General features: G+C 38.1%; 1 long non-coding RNA gene across 7 annotated transcripts in view; it reads left to right on the top strand.

The window, feature by feature from the left end:
• LOC102551357 (uncharacterized) overlaps positions 1 to 20,328 on the top strand; it is a 140,008-nt gene that overhangs the window by 101,795 nt on the left and 17,885 nt on the right. For 6 of the 7 annotated variants that reach the window (XR_015671225.1, XR_015671219.1, XR_015671221.1 and 3 more), the window contains one exon: positions 246 to 358. The exons of the other annotated variant lie outside the window; for it this stretch is intronic. This is a non-coding gene — a long non-coding RNA (uncharacterized LOC102551357). Of the gene's footprint in view, positions 1 to 245; positions 359 to 20,328 lie in introns of those variants that run through there. 7 annotated transcript variants of the gene reach the window in all.

The raw sequence follows: 20,328 nt of genomic DNA, 5'->3' as shown, positions 1-20,328 counted from the left end.
AATGCTAAAATGTCATTTCTGCTTTCTTTCCTGCTGTCAGCTTATAAGCTCTATGGCCTATAATACAATGAATAAATTCTTCGGTATTACACTGATTTTCTTTTTGAAAATTGTATAAATGATCTTATAATTGATTATACATGTGATCTCATTTGGGTTCATGATATTTTCAATAATCTCAGATGATAGGTATATATGAGGCTATGTGGGCAGGAAGACAAATATAAACCATTGTGTGTGTTCAGTCCAGTCATGATAAAAAGCCTGCTCTCCTGCTTGGAAGAGAAACAACAGAATCACCTGAATTAAAGCTTCCACTGCTTCTAGGATAAACTCTAGACAACATGAAATCATCCGGGTGAGTAGCGTAAAACATACTACTAACAGGTACACATTAGAGCCTTATAATCCAGAACACCATGCTTCTTACAATCCTAGTTACAATGCTAATCTAATGGGTACATGCCAGCAATAGAAATGCAGTAAAACATGATGCAAAATCAAGTTGTCACACTGTGTATCTGATTTTGTTAATGTACATATCACCTGGAATGATGCTATAATGAGATATTAAATGATGTATAAAAGTTTGAAACTCTGTGTTCATTTTTGTTAGCCAGAAATTTCTATTTCTTTGTGGATCTCTGTGTCTGTGACCAGTCAACATTTTTCATTGCTAACTCCTTACTAATCAAGCAGGCCATGTTTCTTGTCCTGTAAGTCAAAGACAGTTTTACTTAAGGCTACATTTATTTCTGCACAACAAGAAGGCATGACGTATTAACTGAAAGTTGGTCAATGAGAACATTTATTTCACTGGAACATTAGTCATGAAATGGATCTTTTTCATTTACCACATATTACTCATGTGCCAAACAACATTGATTCTATGTTTTCCTTCCCCTACTTGCTATTCATAAGGAAACCCGATGTGGTCTTAGATGTGGAATTAATGGGAGGCACTAGTGAAAAATGCTTATGTAAGCTACCCACTCACACAACTCTTGTGTGTTTCCCTCCTTGCTTAGATCTAATCTTCGTCGTTATATTTCCGTTTTCTTCCCAGTCAAAGCAACCTAATCCTAATTAGGATCAACCTAATATAATTCAAGAGTTCTGACAAACACAGCTTTTGATCATATCATGCTGCATTTGTACTTTCTCTAGTTTCTGGTTTCTTAAACCTTGGTTACCTATTATGGTCTATAATTCTGACATTCATATAACTATTTTTTAAAATGTAATTTTAAATATACTAACCATCTGAAACATGTCAAATCCACACAGTATCTTCTCCAGTATCATCATAGGAACTTTTGGTTTATGTGAGACAGCTATTCTGTTGTCCAGGAATCTATCAATATTTTCCTCCTTTCCTTATCTACTTTATGAATGAGAAGAAAACATATACAATGTCAATGGTTATATATTAGGTATAACCTCCAAAATTGATTGAGTGTGTGTGTGTGTGTGTGTGTGTGTGTGTGTGTGTGTGTGTGTGTGTAATAAATAAGGTTAAAATGGCTTCACAATTCCAACAATTTTATCTCCTTAAATATAGCAGTACATATTCTTAGTTTAGACAAAACACAATATTCCTCAAGTATATTTTATGTTATTGAAGAAACTGGTTTTTTTTTTCTGAAGTTCTCCTGACAGTTGCCAATCTTGTTACTTCCAATAGAAATCCTAGAGGTGAGGTGTTTTATCCTATTATGGAATATAGTAAAAAGAGAAATGACCACAAAGTCTTCCTTGAGACTAGGTAAAAAAGGACTAAGTTTCTGTTTATAGTTCCAATATGCACCTACCTTTAAAAACATGATCTCTTGTGGCGATGATTACTGAAATTTCAAAATGTAAACTTTAAAATTAATCTGAAAAAACATATTTTTAAAAGAGTAGAGACTAAAGGAAAGGGTCTTAGTTAAGGGTTTCTATTCCTCTGCAAAACATCATGACCAAGAAGTGAGTTGGAGAGGAAAGGGTTTATTTAGCTTACACTTCCAAATTGCTGTTCATCACCAAAGGAAGTCAGGACAGGAACTCTTGTAGAGTAGGAACTTGAAGGCAGGAGTGGATGGAGAAGCTATGGAAATGGAAGAATGCTGCTTACTGGCGTGCTTCCCCTGGTTTGCTCAGCTTGCTTTCTTATAGAACCCAGGACTATCAGCCCAGGAATGGCACCACCCATAATGGGTCCTCGCACCCTTGATCACTAATTTAAAAAAAATTGCCTTACAGCTGGATCTCATGAAGGCATTTCCTCAAGGGAGGTTCCTTTCTCTGTGACAACACCAGCTTGTGTCAAGTTGACACATATAACCAGCCAATTAGCGGGACACTTTGGGATCCATCCTACAGGCAGACACTCAACCCTGACACTATTATTGGTGCTATGTTGTACTTGCCAACAGAAGCTTACCATGGCTGTTCTCTAAGAGGCTATACCAGCAGCTGACTGAGACAGACACAGATACTTAGAGTCAACCATTCGACTGAGGTCAGGGACCCCTATGGAAAGAGTTGGGGGAAGGATTGAAGAAGCTGAAGGAGATGGCAACCCATAGGAAGAAGAAATGTTTCAACTAACCCAGAACCCTGGGAGCTTCCAGAGTCTAAGAGAACAACCAAAGTTCATACAGAGGCTGTTCCTGGGCCTCTCTTCAGATGTGTAGCAGAGTCTACCTTGTCTGCCTTCAGTGGGAGAGGATGCACCTAATCCTATAGATACTTGATGCCCCAGGGAAGGGAGATGCCCTGGGGAAGGAGCACTCTCTCAGAGGCAAAGGGGAAGAGGGCTGGGGTGAAGAACTCTGGGACTAGAGACTGGGGGGTGTACAACATTTGGGATGTAAATAAATAAAATAACTAATTTTAAAAAATAAAGCTATATACCAATTATGCTAAGAAGTTGAGATACTGCTATTATTATCTTCTCATTTAGAGTTGATTATTCCTTCATTATTTATATGCAATATATCAAATAGACTGTTTAAGGGACATGAGTTTCGAATATGTTACCCTTCCAGATTGCACAGAACATTTCTTCCTTTGTTTATTGACTGAGCAAGAACCTTATTATCAACCATATCAAAAACTATTTACATGTATCAATGTTTACCTGTATACTCACATCTATGACATATGTACCTGATACTACAGAGGTCAAAAGAGGCTTACAGATCCTGGAATTGGAGTTATTATTGCCTTTGAACCACCATGTGGGTGTTTAGAGCCAAATCTGGCCCCTTCACAAGAGTAACAAGTGTGCTTAACAGTTGAGACAACATTCTGGATCCAGTAATCCTCATACTTTATTTCTAAGATTGTATAGTTACTTAGAAGGTTTATTTATCTTTAGCTTTACTGATATAAAAATATAAAACAATAAGCTTATAATTTAAAAAAGACTATTTCCTTAACTATTCTAGATGATAAGAATTTTAACATGAAAGTTTTAGCTTTTGATCAGGTTCTACTTGTTATATTAGAATTTATAGGTATAATCTTGGTAATAAAAATGATGTTGAACTACGTACAAGAGCAGTAACCAGTTCTGTAAAAAATGCCATTAGCCCATTATAAAGTGCAGCATGCTCATGGCTTTTTCCACTTTACCACAACATTACCATGACAGTTAAATTTCAACTTGAGTTTCAGATCGACAAACACTCCAATGATAGTAAACTTTCCACCATTGGTGAGTTTGAATAGCCATGTGGCTTTCTTTAACTAAAAATTCGATCATAGCCACTACCAGGGATCTCAGCATTTTTCAATACAAGATGTTTAATACAAATATTCATTATTGGATTCATTATTTCATCAACCTTGATAAGTAATCTCAATATATGCATCCAATTCTTTTCTACATATTCCTGCTGGGACACAGTGAGATTTGCAGAAATTTCTCAAATAAATATTTTTTTTCCAGTAAACTCAGTACTTTCTAAGGAGGTTAGGAGGGGAGAAGGAAGTCATGATTAATCTCTGACAGAGGTTCATGTGGTCATAAAAGTAGATGACTCAATCCCTTGGGGAAGAGCCAATTTGACATTATTAATGACACTCTGTTATACTTGAAGACCTAATCCTAGCATAATTGTCCTCTGGGAGGCTGCACAGAACAGCAAACTGAAAAAGATACAGAGACCCACAGCCAGACATTCAATGGAGCTTAGGAAGTCTCATGGAAGAGCCTGGGGGAGGGAAAAGGATTGAGGGACCCAAAGACGATCATAACTCCACAAGAAGATCAGCAAAGTCAACAACCTGGACCCTTTTCGGCTCTCAAGCACCAACCCTAGAGCAAACATGGACTGGACCACCCCCAACATCAACCGCCACTGACCTTCCTCACATATGGAGCAAATGTGTAGCTTAGTCTTCATGCAGGTCACCCCCCCACAACAACTGAGTGGGGGAAGTTCCCAAATTTGTTGCCTGCCTGAGGATCTCATTACCCTTACTTGGCAGCCTTGTCTGGATTCAGTGAGAGGAAATGCACCTAGTCCTGCAGTGACTCATATGAGGTAGTGAGGATTGGTTAGGAAAGGAGCTATGAGATGGGGAGACTTGCAGGAGAGGGTAAGTGATATTGGGATATAAAGTGAATAGATAGATAGATAGATAGATAGATAGATAGATAGATAGATAGATAGATGATAGATAGATACATAGATAGATAGATAGATAGATAGATAGATAGATAGATAGATAGATAGATAGTAAATGACTGCAAATTCTTAAAGAAAAGGAAGACTTCTAGCCTTTTCTGAATAGTGGGTAATTACTACAGGATCAAATGGTTCACAGAAACAGAAAGTTTGTGACTTTGAGAACATCACTCCAGATACTACCATTTCAAATGTACTAGTTTCATCTCTTTAAAATGGAAGTCCTGATCAAGGCACTATATCCATACACAAGAAAGAAGAAAGATCCTCTTCTCTTTTGATCTCTGATATTCTTCTGGAGCTTCATCTTTTCCTGACTATTGGCTGGAGATAATACTGTCTCTTTATACTACAATAGCAGTGTTAGTCCTTAGTATACTGACTTATATTGGAGCTTTTCAATTGTATGTTCTGATGATCTGTCTGCAATGTACTAATAACACCTAAAAAAGGCCATCATTAAAATCTACCCAGTTCCTGATATAGTTAGCATACATACCACACAATCCCATCAGAATTCCATTGTAGGCAGCAATGGTGAAAGCTGGAGGTTTATTTCACTGTCATATGCCATGACCAGTCAGCCCTCCTTCTTCCACACATTTTCATTGCTAACCAGCCACTGAATAAATCATGTTCCAGATAACATTTCAGATTTGACTCAACAGTCATAAATACAATTCCCAGAGAGTAGATATATTGAGTCGCTGGAGTTTTTAGAAAAATATCTTATTCAAGAGAAGAGAGGAGAACAGCCAGATTGGCAGATGGAGAGATTGAGCTGTGATGAAATTTCAAGGAAGATTTTATCTAGGTACTGTGGTAGATTCTGGAGCAGAACTTCAGCTGCTTTCAAATAGGTCAAGAGAGCCATGTCTTTCAACCCTGTATCAGTTTATTGTGTGAAACATGTTCCAAGGATACTGACATATACATGGGGAAAAATTTATTTCAACTGTGGGCAGTTCTTAGACAGAGCTTGAGATGTGGGCTGTGAGTAGATAAGACAGACAAAACAGGAACCGTGAAATAAATACTAACACTAAAAGCAACATAGGAGGATTGGCACTTCCCAGTCAAATAGAGTCCTCAGGTAATGTGGGGAATGTTTTGTTTAATTTGATATTCATTGGTCACCTTGGCTAGCCCACTTAGTCTGGGACTACTATTTTACTCTATTGTTGCAAAGCTCTTGTGACACCCTGACACCCTGACATGGAACACTGTTTTTCCTTTTTCAGTATATATTATTCATACACAATAATTGTGTTTTAATCAATATTCTCTATTGTTCTTTTTTCTTACATTGATACCCTTCCATGTCCCAAACTGCATGCCAACTACTTTCAGGACTATTTTTAGTTATTTATTTTGTGGTCATTTTAATGAGCATGGATAAGGGTTATTTACAGGAATATACAAAAGATGCACAGCTGAAGACACTGCCTTTCCCTCCCCATCAATGATTAACTAGCTATTACTATCTCTTCAGGAAGTATGGGCCTTAGAAGTCCTTCCCACACCCATGCCAGAATGTTAATAGCACACTCGTGTAAGTAACTCCAGCCACTCTGGGTTCATGAATTCAATGTCATTGCAAATATACTTCAGTACATTCTGCCAGGTAGACTATCCTATAACTGGAGTCCCCTTGCCCTCTTTTATTTATTTTTCTTAATAATTTTTATTTTAATTAAAATATATCATTTCCATCTTTTCCTTCTCTCCCTCCAGCCCCTTCATGATTCTCCCTTACTCCCTTTCAAATATATAATCTCTTTTTCTTTGATATATAATATCTGTTGTAGTATTGTGTGGAATATAATACAAATTGTATAAATATATAAATACAAACTGCAAAGCTTGTTTACTGTTGTTTCACGTATATAATTTTAGGGGTTGGTGCCTTGGTATTGTATACTCAACTAAGAGTTACTAGCAGCTCTTTTATTGGACTTACGGTCTACTCAACAGGAGAGAAATATTGTCTGATAGAGTAAATAAACCAAGTACACAGGAGTAGTAGGGTTATGATTCTAAGAAGAGAACCTATTAATGTTATTTTACTAGACTAAAATAATTCCCCACTAAAATCTAGATATCTTTACCCTCATGGATAAATATAGCCCTCATACCTCATCTAAGAAGCTTCTCTTTACAGCAAATGGAGACTATCATGGAAAATCACCCATGATAAAATATAGAGGATAACTGGTCATGGCACAGCCAATCCCAGTGGAGAGATCTATAACAGGACTCCTGCATCTAAGGCTCATGGAACATCAAGGATGAGGAGCACAGTTAGACTGCAACAATCAGAGAACTGGGAAGTATGCTGTGACCTAATGTCTCCTGCAAATGACAGGAAAGCTACACCCATGATATCCAAAGAGCATGGCCACCTAAAGAGGAGTCAAGCAATGACAACACTAATAGACATGTTGACGTGGAAGAGGGAAAGCCCATGGGCACCTATTTCTAAATAAAGAACAGGACACTGATAACTTCTGAGAGACAGAGAATTAATTTTCTCTATAAATAAATTTTCCCTTTTGTACCTTCCATTCTTTTGGCATGTTCTTCCAGAATGTTATAAAAGCATTATAGAGGGTGGTAGAGATGCTTAATTTATAGCTGGGCATTCAGCAATCACTTGTTGTTATCACTTTTCCCATTAATGAGTCTCAGCAATAACACTACCCACTGCTTCCAGAAGCTTCTCTAATGAGAGCTAACATCAGCACTAAACATGTGTATAAACATGGGCCTTTAGAAGGCAGTTCGGGTGTTCTAACATGTTCATTTTGAGAACTAACAGCAGTAGCTTCCCCAATAGTGCCTGTGACTTCATAACCATAGGCTTTTGATCAGGTTTACAGTAGCAGTCCCATAGAGTAGGCCTCAAACTCAGTACAAGTGTTACTGGTTACTCTCTGTCCTCTAGGGTCCTGTGACCTGTGGGTACACTTTACAGGTCACTCTGAGAATGTAACATTGTTCATAGGCTGGTCATACTAATTCTGAGCTTTTTATTCTCAGAAACCTACACAGTATCTATTATCATTGTGATAGCTATTCAACAGGGAGATTACTGCAAAATATGATTCAGAATGTTCATTCTCTCCCTCTCTCCCTCCCTCCTACCTTCTCTCTCTTACAACTAAAGAACTGTGGCATTTACAACAACCATATTTTATCTGGTTCTGATTGACACCCAAAAAGAATAAGAATAGTCTATACTATTTAGGAGGGCTGAGGGATCTCTCTCACTTTTGTGTAACAGTTTCATCTGACATAACACATTTCATCCTGAAGGAATATTTATTTTAAAAAAATAAGATATTGCCGGGTGCAGTAGCAAACAGTTTTTATCCCAGAAATCTTGTGAGTTCTAGGCCAGCCAAGTCAACAAACTGAGTCAAGAAAAGCCAGGGTAAGGAGTGTGTGTGTGTGTGTGTGTGTGTGTGTGTGTGTGTGTGTGTGTGTGTGTGTGTATTTCACCCTGCAAGTGAGCTCCTTAAACTCAGGAATAAAAAAATTGGTAGCTTAAATGAGTTCCTGAAACTGATCAATTCATTAGAACCAGCCCTCCCAGGCATATACAGGCAGAAAAAACTGCTGATAGATACTCTGACCAGTTGAGCTATCTAGAAGTGTCAGATCATTTGAGATAACTTAAAGAGACTCTGTCCAACTAAACTCCCTGGAGAAGATGCTCTCCAAACTTAGAGCTACCTATGAGCTGTTCAGTGCACTCCTGCTCTCTCTCTCTCTCTCTCTCTCTCTCTCTCTCTCTCTCTCTCTCTCTCTCTCTCTCTCTGGTGATATGCTACCCATACTCTGATAGGTTTTGGGGATGTAGTGATCTTTGTGTAATTTCAGCTTCTATAAATAAACACACACCCAAAGTTCTAAGTCAAACTTATAGGTTCACTAAATCAGATTTATATAGCATTTGCATTTTAACTTACTGTTAGTGCCCTGTCTCAGTTGACAATAAATTTGTTTATGTTTCCTCAGATGCAGTATTACAGAAACTAAGAAATCATGGGGAGGTAGGACACCATGGCACTGAGATTTACATTTAATCACACTTACCATTTAAGTTCAGCTTTAGTGTCACCCATGAAAGGTACATTCATTCAAGTCCTTGTGCTTTTATTCATTTGTAATTAAAATACACATGAGCAAGTCTCCTTAACACTTTATCATGCATTCTCAGATTGAGTTGGCTTTGCCCACCCCTTCCACACTTACTTTCTCTCAACAAAATGCAAATAAGGCTTTACCAAAACATGGTGTTATGTGTGTTTAGTCTGCAGTAAATGTGAAATTCAAGAAACTAATAATGGGACAGTGGGTATAAGAAGTTGTTCATTTAGGAAAGATGGTTGATCATAGGTGAGTTGAGATTGGCGAGGAAGAAAACTGGGTGCTGAAAGCCTCAAGTAGATACTACAGTGATGGGGTTCGGGGAACATGGGTGTCTGGAAAGGGTTAATCAAAATGAAGTGTGCATGAAGAACCTATGTAGGAAACTATGATCTTCCAGGCTGACTGCACAGAATCCAAAAATAAAAAAATAAAAAAAAACATGTAGTATATGAAAGAACAATTGAAGGTATGTGTTCAGAGATAAAGGGTTAAGTTGTGATGAGCCCAGTGATAGAGGAAGTGAATAGCCATATGGTAAGAAACCCTGGTGGAACATTTGGGATCACTTAAGTATACTATCATATCATCTGCAAATAGTGATATTTTGACTTCTTCCCTTCCCTTCCCTTTGACTTCCTTTCATTGTCTGATTGCTCTGACTAGAACTTCAAGAACTATATTGAATAAGTAGGGAGAGAGTGGGGAGCTTTGTCTAGTCCCTGATTTTAGTGGGATTGCTTCAAGTTTCTCTCCATTTAGTTTAATGTTAGTGACTGGTTTGCTGTATATTGCTTTTACTATGTTTAGGTATGGGCCTTAAATTCCTGATTTTTCTAAGACTTATATCATGAAGGGGTGTTGAATTTTGTCAAATGCTTTCTCAGCATCTAATGAAATGATAATATGATTTTTACCTTTGAGTTTGTTTATATAGTGGATAACGTTGATGGATTTCTGAATGTTAAATCATCCCTGCATCCTTAGGATGAAGCCTACTTGATCGTGATGGATGATGGTTTTGGTGTGTTACTGGGTTCAGTTTGAAAAAATTTTACTGAGTATTTTTGTGTTGATATTCATAAGGGAAATTGGTCTGAAGTTCTCTTCCCTTGTTGGGTCTTTGTGTGATTTAGTGGTAGGAGTAATTGTGGCCTCATTGAAGGAATTTGGTACTGCTCAGTCTGATTCTATTTTGTGGAATAGTTTGCAAAGTATTGGTATGAGGTCTTCTATGAAGGTCTTATAGAATTCTGCACTATACCCATCTGGTCCTGGGCTCTTGTTTTTATTAGATATATTTCTTTATTTACATTTCAAATGTTATTCCCTTTCACAGTTTCCTGTCCATAAGCCCCATCTATGCCCCCTCCCCAATATGGGTGTTCCCCCCATTAGTCCCCTTACTGCAACCAACTGCTCTCTTGACAACATTGAAGGTCTACATAGACCTGTGCTGTCTTCAGCTTTGGCGAGAGAGACTTATGACTTGTGAAGTCCTGAGAATAAGTGATTGTGAGGTCTTAGCCATCAGATGGGATTTCTATATCAATTCCCTCTAGAAGAAGGAAGAAACATCATAGAACAGGGGAGGGAAATAATGTGAGAGCAGGAGAATGTGAAGGAAAGCTGTGAACAACCAGCTTCTGGATATGATGATATGAGATCACGACATCCATAGCGTATCCAATGCACATGATTAAGATCAAGGACATATGAGGAAGGGTTCCTAATGCTCTAACCCTAGCTACAGAGCTGTTTGTGTTGATGGCTGCTGAAAGAGGAAGAATCACTTTTCTTTGAGGTACAGAATGACCATTGTTAGATTACCCTTGGCCCATGTGATGACCTCACACACATTTGCATGTGGACATAACTACATGGACTTAGCAAGATATTTCTTTTAAGTCATAAAAATGAATATGACAAAGGTATATTGGATAAAGTATATAAAACTTAAAAGAAATCTAGTGAACCTGTGGAGTTGCCATTTCCTTTAGTTTCTTCAATCCCTCCCCTAATTCCATAGGGATTCCCAGCCTCAGTCGAATACTTAGCTGTAAGTATCTGCATCTGTCTCAGTCAGCTACTGATATATCCTCTCAGTGGATAGTGTCAACTAACCTGGACCCATGGGAGCTCCAGGAAACTAAGCCATGGATAAAGAGCATATACAAATTGGTTAGAAGGGGCTGGAGAGATGGCTCAGAGGTTAAGAGCACAGACTGCTCATCAAGAGGTCCTGAGTTCAATTCCCAGCAACCACAGGGTGGCTCACAACCATCTGTAATGGAATCTGATGCCCTCTTCTGGTGTGTCTGAGGACAGCATACTCACACAAATTGGTTGGAAGATCTAGACACATATGAAGCAAAGGACTGCTTTGTCTAGCTTCAGTGGGAGAAGATGCACCTAATCCTGTAGAAACTTGATATCCCCAGAAAAGAGGGATGCCCAGGGACATGGTACGGGGAAGCATCTTCTCAGAGGATGAGGTGAGGGAGGTTGGGGAAAGAACCCTGGGAGGGGGGAACTGGAGTGGGCCAACATTTGGGATGTAAATAAAATAATTGATAATTTTTTCTAAGCAAAATAAAATAGTCTCTAATATTGCTGCATACTGTTTTATTTTTTATAATTCTAAGATGTTGGCAGTTTTCAGAAAAAGTAAGATACCAACTGTAACCATTTAGCTTGGGGAGTGACAATACGAGGACCAGAAAACCAATAGCCTGCATTATAAGGAATATTATTTTGTTTTACAAAAGAAAAAAAACAATCAAGCAAAAGTTGGATTAAAATAGTTACTATATAACATGTATGAAACAGTCATGAAATGGATATGACAAAGATATATTGTATAAAATGTATAAAATTTAAACAGATGACAACATTGAGCTATCAAACTGTAAAGGGAAAAGTGTATCAAAGGTTTCAGCAAATGAAATTCTGATGTGCCTATGTCCAGGGACAGGTAAAAAAAGCACTGTGCTGCCAGCGTAACACAGTGAAAGTCACACCATACGAATGACTATATGTGTATTATACGAAGAGAATGCATTTCTTTGGGGATATCTGAAGATTCCTATCACACTTCAAATACTGAATCCAGACATTAAATGCTAAGCATTAGGATGTATTATGTTCTCTTTTGATTCTGGTAGTTTTTACTTTTTTTTCAGTTTTTTTTATTTATTTAATACTTAATAATAATTCTTTGGTTTCCGGGCAAACATACCCCTCCCCCCTCCCCTTCCTTATGGGTGTTTCCCTCCCAACCCTCCCCCCATTGCCGCCCTCCCCCCAACAGTCTAGTTCACTGGGGGTTCAGTCTTAGCAGGACCCAGGGCTTCCCCTTCCACTGGTGCTCTTACTAGGATATTCATTGCTACCTATGAGGTCAGAGTCCAGGGTCAGTCCATGTATAGTCTTTAGGTAGTGGCTTAGTCCCTGGAAGCTCTGGTTGCTTGGCATTGTTGTACATATGGGGTCTCGAGCCCCTTCAAGCTCTTCCAGTTCTTTCTCTGATTCCTTCAACGGGGGTCCTATTCTCAGTTCAGTGGTTTCCTACTGGCATTCGCCTCTGTATTTGCTGTATTCTGGCTGTGTCTCTCAGGAGCGATCTACATCCAGCTCCTGTCGGTCTGCACTTCTTTGCTTCATCCATCTTGTCTAATTGGGTGGCTGTATATGTATGGGCCACATGTGGGGCAGGCTCTGAATGGGAGTTCCTTCAGTCTCTGTTTTAATCTTTGCCTCTCTTTTCCCTGCCAAGGGTATTCTTGTTCCCATTTTAGAGAAGGAGTGAAGCATTCAGATTTTGATCATCCGTCTTGAGTTTCATTTGTTCTAGGCATCTAGGGTAATTCAAGCATTTGGGCTAATAGCCATTTATCAGTGAGTGCATACCATGTATGTCTTTCTGTGATTGGGTTCGCTCACTCAGGATGATATTTCCAGTTCCAACCATTTGCCTACGAATTTCATAAAGCCGTTGTTTTTGATAGCTGAGTAATATTCCATTGTGTAGATGTACCACATTTTCTGTATCCATTCCTCTGTTGAAGGGCATCTGGGTTCTTTCCAGCTTCTGGCTATTATAAATAAGGCTGCGGTGAACATAGTGGAGCACGTTTCTTTTTTATATGTTGGGGCATCTTTTGGGTATATGCCCAAGAGAGGTATAGCTGCATCCTCAGGCAGTTCAATGTCCAATTTTCTGAGGAACCTCCAGACTGATTTCCAGAATGGTTGTACCAGTCTGCAATCCCACCAACAATGGAGGAGTGTTCCTCTTTCTCCACATCCTCGCCAGCATCTGCTGTCACCTGAGTTTTTGATCTTAGCCATTCTCACTGGTGTGAGGTGAAATCTCAGGGTTGTTTTGATTTGCATTTCCCTTATGACTAAAGATGTTGAACATTTCTTTAGGTGTTTCTCAGCCATTCGGCATTCCTCAGCTATGAATTCTTTGTTTAGCTCTGAACCCCATTTTTTAATAGGGTTATTTGTCTCCCTGCGGTCTAACTTCTTGAGTTCTTTGTATATTTTGGATATAAGGCCTCTATCTGTTGTAGGATTGGTAAAGATCTTTTCCCAATCTATTGGTTGCCGATTTGTCCTAACCACAGTGTCCTTTGCCTTACAGAAGCTTTGCAGTTTTATGAGATCCAATTTGTTGATTCTTGATCTTAGAGCATAAGCCATTGGTGTTTTGTTCAGGAAATTATTTCCAGTGCCCATGTGTTCCATATGCTTCCCTAGTTTTTCTTCTATTAGTTTGAGTGTATCAGGTTTGATGTGGAGGTCCTTGATCCACTTGGACTTAAGCTTTGTACAGGGTGATAAGCCTGGATCGATCTGCATTCTTCTACATGTTGACCTCCAGTTGAACCAGCACCATTTGCTGAACATGCTATCTTTTTTCCATTGGATGGTTTTGGCTCCTTTGTCAAAAATCAAGTGACCATAGGTGTGTGGGTTCATTTCTGGGTCTTCAATTCTATTCCATTGGTCTATCTGTCTGTCTCTGTACCAATACCATGCAGTTTTTATCACTATTGCTCTGTAATACTGCTTGAGTTCAGGGATAGTGATTCCCCCTGAAGTCCTTTTATTGTTGAGGATAGTTTTAGCTATCCTGGGTTTTTTGTTATTCCAGATGAATTTGCAAATTGTTCTGTCTAACTCTTTGAAGAATTGGATTGGTATTTTGATGGGGATTGCATTGAATCTGTAGATTGCTTTTGGTAAAATGGCCATTTTTACTATATTAATCCTGCCAATCCATGAACATGGAAGATCTTTCCATCTTCTGAGGTCTTCTTCAATTTCTTTCTTCAGTGTCTTGAAGTTCTTATTGTACAGATGTTTTACTTGCTTGGTTAAAGTCACACCGAGGTACTTTATATTATTTGGGTCTATTATGAAGGGTGTCGTTTCCCTAATTTCTTTCTCGGCTTGTTTCTCTTTTGTGTAGAGGAAGGCTACTGATTTATTTGAGTTAATTTTATACCCAGCCACTTTGCTGAAGTTGTTTATCAGCTTTAGTAGTTCTCTGGTGGAACTTTTGGGATCACTTAAATATACTATCATATCATCTGCAAATAGTGATATTTTGACTTCTTCTTTTCCGATCTGTATCCCCTTGACCTCCTTTTGTTGTCTGATTGCTCTGGCTAGAACTTCAAGAACTATATTGAATAAGTAGGGAGAGAGTGGGCAGCCTTGTCTAGTCCCTGATTTTAGTGGGATTGCTTCAAGTTTCTCTCCATTTAGTTTAATGTTAGCAACTGGTTTGCTGTCTATGGCTTTTACTATGTTTAGGTATGGGCCTTGAATTCCTATTCTTTCCAGGACTTTTATCATGAAGGGGTGTTGAATTTTGTCAAATGCTTTCTCAGCATCTAATGAAATGATCATGTGGTTTTGTTCTTTCAGTTTGTTTATATAATGGATCACGTTGATGGTTTTCCGTATATTAAACCATCCCTGCATGCCTGGGATGAAGCCTACTTGATCATGGTGGATGATTGTTTTGATGTGCTCTTGGATTCTGTTTGCCAGAATTTTATTGAGTATTTTTGCGTCGAAATTCATAAGGGAAATTGGTCTGAAGTTCTCTTTCTTTGTTGGGTCTTTGTGTGGTTTAGGTATAAGAGTAATTGTGGCTTCATAGAAGGAATTCGGGAGTGATCCATCTGTTTCAATTTTGTGGAATAGTTTGGATAATATTGGTATGAGGTCTTCTATGAAGGTTTGATAGAATTCTACACTAAACCCATCTGGACCTGGGTTCTTTTTGGTTGGGAGACCTTTAATGACTGCTTCTATTTCCTTAGGAGTTATGGGGTTGTTTAACTGGTTTATCTGTTCCTGATTTAACTTTGGTACCTCCCGCTCTTTCCGGGAGCCTCCGTGCACCAGGGTTCCAGATGGCCTTTGGTGTTTTCCTCTGGCGTCTGGATGTGCGCAGAGTGCAGTCTCTTCTGGTTTCCCAGGCGTGTCTGCCTCTCTGTAGGTTTAGCTCTCCCTCCCACGGGATTTGGGTGCAGAGAACTGTTTATCAGGTCTGCTTCCTTCTGGTTCCGGCGGTGTCTCAGGCGCAGGGGTCCTGCTGCTCCTGGGCCCTCCCCTACGGGAACCCAGAGGCCTTATACAGTTTCCTCTTGGGCCAGGGATGTGGGCAGGGGTGGGCAGTGTTGGTGGTCTCCTCTGCTCTGCAGCCTCAGGAGTGCCCACCTGAGCAGGCGGTGAGGTCTCTCTCCCACGGGGTTTGGGAGCAGAGAGCTGCTGCGGGCCGGGATACGCGGGTGTGGGACTTCCGGTCTAGTAGTTTTTAAAGTTGGCTTAAATTATTTGCTTGTAGAGTTTCATTCGGTTTGCCTTATTTAACATATTTGTTTTATCTACCCTGTGTAAGAAGTAGTTCAGCATAGAGCATATGGAGGTTTTGTGATGATCTATCATGTGCTTTATTATTTATACTCAAATTAGAGATTTTTGCATATGTACAAAATATTTCTCTAAGAAAAACAGTATTAAGAATGTAGCAAAATAAACTGTTTCAAATGCATTAAGTACAAACATAGCTGAATATGATTCTATTATTTTGGTTTTCTAAAAAATATTTGCCAACAAGTAAAAACTTTCAACTACATTTGTCTTTAATTAAATGAGAAATTCAGAGAGTCCATTATACCCCCAACTATGAAAGAAAATATCTAAGCAGCTGGAATAGTTGTAAAATATGACAGTTGTAATTGTGCCCCTCACTGAGAATAGGAAATTCCTGAGCAGGACTTCACATGTATTTACAAAAGTTTTTGTCGAAGGGTAACTGGAGAAGAAACAAAAAGCCATTAGCACAGATCAGCTAACTGAAGTCACTCAGCTTGTGTGTGACATTTCTGTAATGAAGGATGATTACCTTTGATTTGTATTGTGATTATGATTGTAACTTTCATAATGTGACTGTTCAAAAAATTCCACAAAACATCGAGTCTCACAAAATATCCCCAAATTAGAATCTGTACCAGATTCATTTGTACGATCTCACTGTATCCTTAGTAAATTGCAAATTCCGGTTTCAGTTCTATTTCAACACAACAAAAACGTTCTAACAGTTTTGTGTTTGTGATGCACTTTTGCTATAAACAAGCACAGCCCAGCATTGTTATATAAATCCATCTTATTAATTGCAATTATAACCTAAAATTATCATTCCAAAATGTATATAAAAATTACAAATATTAATAATCTTAATGGCTTCCTACCTGAAGAGAAAGTTGGTAGAAATTGCAGGATGACTCTTGATTGTAGGCCGAGTGCATGGAGCGAAGGTAACAGTTTGTCGTTAAGAAAATGTAAAAGTCTCTCGCTATTCTTTTTCATGGTTCTGATCTTTCCCAGAAGTTTCCTACACTAGAGGTGAGAGTTAGTATGGATATAAATCATCCTTTTCAGACCACATGTCTACCTCCTACCTCTCATGAAGCATATGGCAGGATAGGCTGGGCTGGGCAGGGAGCGTTTCAGGGGAGGAGCCTCCTGTAGTCTCTGCTCTTTTCAGTGAATTTTCAAATTTATTTCCAGTTTCTACCACTGCGAAAATTAAGTTATTTCTTATAATCACTGTCCATACAAAATGTTAATTTGTTGTTCACAGATAACAAGCAAGACTTTACTAAGTATCCATTGACAAACACCTTTATGGCATTTTCAACCTTAGCTCATGATCATTCTAATAAAAAAAATTAAAATACTTTTCACTCAAAAAAAATCATTACCTATGCTGATACTGTCTGAAAATCAGACACTACCCAAAGGAAATCAATTCTAAAAGCAATAAGCTAAGAATAATCCATATGTTCAAAATATAATTACAGGAGAAATAATGCTACACCCTAAACCGTGGTGCCAAACTATCCTAAAATTGCATGAGTGGGAGAGTTCAGCAGCTAAAGGGGCTTGTTGTGTGATCTTTGTCAACCTAAGTCTTAGCCTTATATCATACACTGAAATGAGAAACCAAAGTCACAAGTGTGGTTTTCTGACCTCCACACATGCCTTGTGACATGCACACATGTATACTCATGTCCATAATAAACAATAATATTAATAATATTCTACATTTAAAAATATTCAAAGTGTTGACTTGCATTTCTTTGTTAAATAAACCTATCAGTATAACAAATGCTCAGGATACTATGAAATCATATTTGTCCTTATTGTAATAAACATTAAAAAAGTGTATACAATATAATATTCTTGTTCCTTAAAGCTCACGATAATTATCAGGTACATAACAAAACTTTTTTTTAATTTTATTTATTTATTTTTATATGAGTACATTATAGCCATCCACAGACACACCAGAAGAGGGCGATGGATCCCATTACAGATGGTTGTGAGCCACCATGTGGTTGCTGGGAATTGAACTCAGGACCTCTGGAAGAGCAGTCAGTGCTTTTAACCGCTGAGCCATCTCTCCAGCCCCCATAACAAAACTTTGAGCTAAACGTTTTACAGACCTTCATTGCAGATGACTTTCTTGTAACATAGCTCCCAATATAGAAAGCCAAAAGGCCATGCAATCCTGTGACTCCAAATGCTTGAGAAACCCAATGGATACTGAAATGAGCAGATGCTCCAAAGGACATAATGTTGGTTCTCAATCAATGCTCCTTCCCAGTTTAAAGTTCTTTGGGAATACAATGCAAATGCCTTCAAAACAGTAGTTAGGCTCTACTGTTTGGGAATGAAATAAAAGAAGGACCCGATAGTTGTTCAGGCCAGACCCAACCATAACATCCATAACTACAGAGAGAATTACCAAACAGCACAGAGGAAAAGTAATTTTCATGCAGCATATGCTAGCCAGGTTGACAGCTCTCTCAAAACAGCCATGCAGGTGATGTCTAAAATAGTTCACCTTCATTCACTAGAGTACTTGGCATGTGTCTGATTCAAGTTTCCATTTTGAAAGTTTCAAGAGAGGTAACTGCCCTCTTATGCCTACCCTTGAGTACAGAGATGATTGCCGGAACTTGAGCTGTCTTGGCTATGACGTCATTGATAAATGAAGCCACCCTAGGAAATTTTCTAGCACGGATTTTATGTGAGAAGCACATAAGTGAAGGAACATGCTTTTTGGTGGTTTTTGGTGGTCTTGATTTTATTATTATGGAAGTTACACATGGTGCTAAGTTGGTAGGCATGCACAGACAGTTTGAAAGAAATATGACAAGCAACAAAAGGATATAAATAGGGACAGAGTCTTTGAGATCAAATTGTTTTGATTTAAATCTCCAACCTGATACACCGTAATTTCTCGTTTTCATTGCATTAATCTCTGCCCCATCTTCATAATTTATCTCTATGTAATGATTCAAGATTTGACTTGTTCTCGCTTTTCTAAGATATTCAGGAACTTTGTTACTGATGTGGAATTACTTTTGTTCTTTCTTTTATTTTTAAATATTACAATTACATCATTGCCTCTTCCATTTTTCTCCCCCTCCATAACTTCCCATATAACCTTCTTCCCTGTTTCAAACTTAATGGCCTGTATTTTCACTAATGGTTGGTGTGTAGGAGGGTGGAGGTATGATAGTCAAATACATAAATTCAACCTGCTCAGTCTTTATTCTGCTACTTACGTGGCCAATCCTAAAAACACATTCATACAAGGTTTCCCTGATTCCTAACATAGTCAGTGAGAGATATGAGTTTCTTCGGATTACCAAAGTAAAATTGTAACACGGTTTTATAAATAGAAATGGCTTGATTTTATTATAACATAAATGTCAAATTTTGAATCAATAATTTGCCAAGGAGGGAGAACCTTAAATACTAAAATGAAGACATATTTGGGTCAAAATGCCATAACCACAGGATACCTTATACTTTCTGCTCAATTAAACTTAGTAGTTGGTGTTATGATAAGTCAAAATTCTCAATGTGCAAAAATTCAACTCACCCAATTGAGGATGGGCTTTATCTGAAATACTCTGACATGGTGTTTGTCCTTCCATCACTCTGCTGCTCTTCATCAGCACAGTAGGTGACATGCAGCTCCTTGTGACTTTTCATGTTAAAATAGAGAGTGTGAAATATCCTCTATCTGAAGAGTGGATTAAAACCTAAGCACACAAACAGGTGTATGTTGTTCAAGAAAGAAATGATATGAAAACAATAGAGAGAAATTTTCAATGATTGCATTTATTTCAAATAATGTCTTAAATAAATGTCCACCTACAGCTGTCTATCAGGGTGGTCTCCTCAGCATTCTTAACTTCCAGTGTGCCTGGTAGATGTTTTAAAGTCAATTAAACTGTTAGTCCATGAGAAATGGCCTCCATATTCTGGAGGTTTTATTGGCAAGATTGTGATATGTATATTTCTTGTTTTGCTATGAATGTAGAGGAAAATGTTGTAATTCTTTAACACAGAATGATTTATTCCTTCATTTACTAAGCAAGAGAATTTGAAATTGGCAAAATAATTCTGCACATTGCTATGGCAACTCTTAATATTCTGTGTGATTATGTTGAACCAATCAATCAATTTACATATTTATCATCTTGTAATTCTGTTTGCTCCGGAATTTACTGGTTCACTGTCCAAATTGACTCACTGCATGCACTTAAACAATTATTGCGCCTTTGTGTGGATTTTAAATGTGATTCAGAAGGGAAAATATTATTTTCATGCCTGAGTTTTCTTAATTTTCTCTATTTCCATATATTTTTAATAAGTTCTGGTGGCCTATAAACCAACTGTCTTAGTTCTCAGCATATTTGAGGTACTAACAATTCCAAGTTTATGTTTCACTGCTGGAAATAGTCCTTAGGCTTCTCACAGCGTAGCCTCAGAAAACATGTAACCACAAGTCAATTGAAGCTGACTTTTGAAACTCATGAGCAGAACAAAACAGTAGATTTTATCCAGGACATATACAGAAACAACAAAACATTGTAATGTAAATGTAGACAAA

This window comes from Rattus norvegicus, chromosome 2, assembly GCF_021556685.1.
Source record: "Rattus norvegicus strain SHRSP/BbbUtx chromosome 2, alternate assembly SHRSP_T2T, whole genome shotgun sequence".
Lineage (NCBI taxonomy): Eukaryota > Metazoa > Chordata > Mammalia > Rodentia > Muridae > Rattus > Rattus norvegicus.
Note: the sequence above shows the minus strand (reverse complement) of the source record. Positions and strands in the feature narration are given on the sequence as shown.